The 4,460-nt window shown below is 39.3% G+C and overlaps 1 protein-coding gene across 2 annotated transcripts in view; it reads right to left on the reverse strand.

Moving 5' to 3' along the window:
• LOC107685121 (protein FAM163B-like) overlaps nucleotides 1-3,417 on the reverse strand; it is a 25,393-nt gene extending 21,976 nt beyond the window's left edge. Inside the window, exon 1 of one of the 2 annotated variants that reach the window (XM_016481616.1) lies at nucleotides 2,789-3,417. The gene's annotated coding sequence lies outside the window, so the exon portion shown is untranslated. Of the gene's footprint in view, nucleotides 1-2,784 lie in introns of both variants that reach the window. The other variant, XM_016481615.1, reaches the window with a different exon arrangement.
• Between the last annotated feature and the right edge of the window lie 1,043 nt (nucleotides 3,418-4,460).

Genomic DNA, 4,460 nt, shown 5'->3' on the forward strand with positions numbered 1-4,460 from the left:
CCTCATTTCTCAAGGACTTGTCCCCAGTTTAACTGGAACAACAGGCGGTTCAACTCTCTCGGGCCTCAGGGGTGACTGACTGTGTGTGCATTAGAGGGCCGGAGTGAGCATATGACTGAGTCAGTTTTTTGTAGCTGCTATGTACACAACCTCCAGCCTTCTTCCATCACCACAAAGAGGATAAAAGTGTTTACAGGACTTACATAAAAACACTCTTTTGTGAGATAACATAGTGTGTGTGTTTAGAGTTATTCCTGCAGGGCAGCTGAGTACAGCTCCAGCCTCTTTTCCACTTTGCTTCCTGCCCTAATCTTTTTATATCTTTGCCTGTCCAGTTGGCAAGAGGCCACTCCGTATCCAGAGTCATTCCACCATTATGTGTGCTTCAAAAGTTTTTCTGCTGCTGTCTCACATTGAACATCCCTCTATGTTCATGGCCCCTCCTTGGAGAAGATCCTCCTGAGAAACCTCTTCCACACCAAAAGATGTGAGAAATCATCTATTTTGTTATTGCTTTGGGACTTTTCCAATTCAGCTTAAGCAGGTTTGGGGGATCTGTGAGCAAGCTTCCATCTTCTATTAAAAACAATCTTTGTAACATCTAGCATATTTATATTCTGCAAGGCATTGGTCGGCATGTTCTCCCTTGCGGAGGCAGGAGTATTGTAAGCCCATGCTGGTGTCTGCGGTCGCAGGAAGTGACATGGCCTTGTGGCAAGAGACATAGCAACCGGTGTGGGGGAGGGGATGGGGGAGGAGAGCAGGAACAGTGAAGGACATAAATAAAAGCGTAGCGAGGAGATGTGGTGTGAAAGGCAGCCTGGAGGTTCTGGCAGAAAAGAGTTACAAGAATGATGCTCCAAATACCCAAATAATTAAACTTCTCTGCTCACAGGTCATATGGTCAGAATAAAGTAGTCCATTTAAATGTAATTTACAACTGGGTGCTTCAAAATCATTGCATGACTTTCAAATATTTCTATACTTTTTGAGGTGATGCAATAAAAAGTCATTGTTACATTCTGTAATTATTCCTAAACCTTGCTGCATGCAGAATACAAATCATTTTAGTGTCTGAGAAGCACGTTCATATTATATTATATTATAAAAAAAAAACATTATTTTCAGGTAACCTAAAAAATGTGTTTTACGTGTTAACATCATTGAAAAGTATAAATGAAAAAATCTAAATTCTATCATCATTTAATCACCATTATGTTGTTCCGAAGCTGTATGACTTTCTTTCATCTCTGGAACAGGAAGAAGATATTCTGAGGAATGTTTCAACACAAGCCAATGGGGTCCAAAAATCCAAAAAATGTTTCAAAATATTTTCTTTTGTATTCCAGAGAAGAATGTCATACAAAAAAAAAGATTTTTCAAAGGTTTAAATAAAACAAAGATTATTAAGTAAGTGAACAAGAAAGGTTAACAAGAAAATATAATTTTAGTCTTTCTACTCTAAAATGTCACATTTAATTCAATGTGTTCCTTGCTGTTTCTTTAATTTGTAAAATTTAAATCCAAAACAATTTTTTTTCAGTGCGGGTATAGAACGGCATGAGAACGACAATATTCGTTTGACAGGTTTATGAGAAAATATGATTTAATATGACTTAAACTTGACAACATTTGGTTACACCACTGAAGCGTATTTTTACATTTCAGATCAGGGTGAAGTAACTCCTTAAGGTACCAACTACGCAAGTCCAATGTAACAGCACAGAAAAGCTGTGTTTTGAAGATGATTTGGTTAAAATAAGGTATGCTTATGTGACACTGGCTTATTACTCCTTTGAAGATGACACTTTGGAATAGACATGCTATGTCTCTATGATTCACTGGAATGGGGCATTTTGCAATTACAGAGAGACAGAGATGTGACGGGGGAGGGTCATGGATGGAGGAACGGTCATGGCTGGGGGTGGAGAGAATTCTTTAACATTATTATGCTGGAAATGCCCATCCCCCTTTATGCCCAATCTCGTAAATATCGTAGGGGAAAAAATCTCTGCACCTTTCAAGGGGTGGTCATGGGAAATCACATCCACCAATAAGGAGTGTAGACTGCTATATCTGCTTGACTGCAAGTGACATGCCGGGTTCAATGCCTCTTAACGTTTGAGTTATTATAAAAAGAGTACAGGTTGAGAAGGATGGTCTTACTTGTCACATGATCAGAACCATGATGTAGAATCATGATGCAGTTACAACTCATTGTAGATTGAACAACTACCAAGGGCTGTCTCTTTGGATGAAAATGTGCTTTAAAGGAGAATAAATTATTGTTTTTCAATGGTTGGTTTTGCCCAGATTTCAACCTCTCCTTAGGGGTTTAAAGGCCTATAAGTTCTATAGAAATTATGTTTTGGTGGGAAAAAATAAATAAATAAAATTCAAAACTTCTCTAATGAAGCAGTAGTGCAAAGGATCTGTCTAGGATATACTCAATGTATGTAATATCAACAGATTTGAATTAAATCAAGTTCAGCAGGTCAACTTTCCATAACTTCAGCACCATGGACAGCGAACGACTTCCTACAAATGCCAGTTGAAGCTATTTAAGGCCTAATTTAGTTTCATTAAAAGTGCTAATGATGAAAATGTCAACTGGAGAATGTCTCCGAGCATTACTGACATTAAAAGCGATTTAGGAATGATTACTGTTCACACAAACGAATAGAGAAACCACATTACATTTCTTCACAACAAAAAAGATATTGTGCACAAATAAATCGAACTAAATCACAGTTGTGTTGTAAAGCCGTAAGGAGGTAATCTTACCTACACGATGGTTAGAATTGAACCAGAGCACATCTGCAGAAGTGACGATGCTCGAACGAGACGGGCACAAGCTTTATGAACGAGTTTGAACCGAACTGTTACGGAATCCGCGGAAGTGACTTTCGGCGTCCTAAAACGGCTTAAACGTGAAGCGAATGGGCTGGGGAAACAATAAATGCGGCGTATCAACAGTCTCACGCGACTAAGATGAAGCGATTTCCAGTCGTAATCAAAGTGTTCCTTATTTCATATCCATTTACGCAGAGTTGTCAACATCCTGAGCGACTTTTCACAGACGGTTCCTTGAGTGTGAGGGAAAAAGAGAAGCCCCGAGAGCACAATATAGTAAGTTAGAAGAGAAAAAAACTTGTTCAGGTAACCAAAAGTCCTTTTTAATAGGTAGTCCAATTCAGATCCGCCGTCGTGCTAAGAAATTAGCGTGAAATAGTTCTGCATCGAAGTGGTCCTTGAAATGAAACGCTATTCCTTCAGACGTCCTCAACCGGAACATGCAAACCTTCGCAGCTCCATATCACAACGCACCTCAAGCTTCATGCACACTGGAGATGGCAGCGTCTTCTCCAGCCCTCCTTCTCTTTGTGCGAGAAATTACTACGAACTGTGAAATCTCAGCCTGCTTGTTCTCAGAGCTCGCGATGCTGGTTTTGCCGTAGGTTTGGCGTGGCGCGTGTTTTCCCGCGAGATAATTGCTGCTGTTTGTCTCGTGCGGCTGAAGCGCGCTGTAAATCTGCCCGCGCGCGCGGAGTGGGACGAGACGGTTTTACAGTTCCGGTTACTGACTGACGATGTGCGGCTATCAGGAACTGTGATGTGAGTTCAGCGAATCCAGAGAAGCATCATAAATTCATCAGAGCCCCTGGAAGGCGGTAGGATACCGCCTCACTGATTGATTAAGCCGTCAAAATGTATGCTAAACTTTCTGAGGCCACACTTTACAGTAGTGTTAAGGCTGTTGCTTATTTGATCAACGCAAGCATTGTTGCCTAATTTAAATATTATGTGGCGAACCTTGTAATTAAACATTATGTTAATAATGTTAATAATAAATAGACACGTTTATAAAGCGCTATATAAGCGATTATTTCCGACTCTAAATTCTGATTGGATGAGCCCGTTCTAAGTTGTTGATGAATGCTGATGGAATTATAAGGTTCTATGTGCCATTTTTGTCAAAATTGAGTTATTCACATTCTTATTCTGTGACAACTTACTTACATTATGTGATGTTTTTGTTTTTTTTAAGTTGTGTACATTTTGGGACTGATGTATATTCCATATCACTATATGGAATGCAAAAACTTTGAAGCTCAATATCTCAAAACGTTATAATTCCAAGGTGACGAAATACTGGTGTTTAATGTGCATGAAAACCGTAAACAGTCAAGTCAAGTCACCTTTATTTATATAGCACTTTATACAATAGATTGTGTCAAAGCAGCTTTGCAGTGTTAAAGGGATAGTTCACCCAAAAATGAAAAAGTGATGTTTATCTGCTTACCCCCAGGGCATCCAAGATGTAGGTGACTTTGTTTCTTCAGTAGAACACAAACAAAGATTTTTAACACAAACCGTTGCAGTCTGTCAGTCATATAATGGAAGTGAATGGAAATCACGGCTTTGAGAGTAAAAAAAAACATACACAAACAAAACCAAAT

Source organism: Sinocyclocheilus anshuiensis, unplaced genomic scaffold (assembly GCF_001515605.1).
Source record: "Sinocyclocheilus anshuiensis isolate Anshui unplaced genomic scaffold, SAMN03320099.WGS_v1.1 scaffold914, whole genome shotgun sequence".
Lineage (NCBI taxonomy): Eukaryota > Metazoa > Chordata > Actinopteri > Cypriniformes > Cyprinidae > Sinocyclocheilus > Sinocyclocheilus anshuiensis.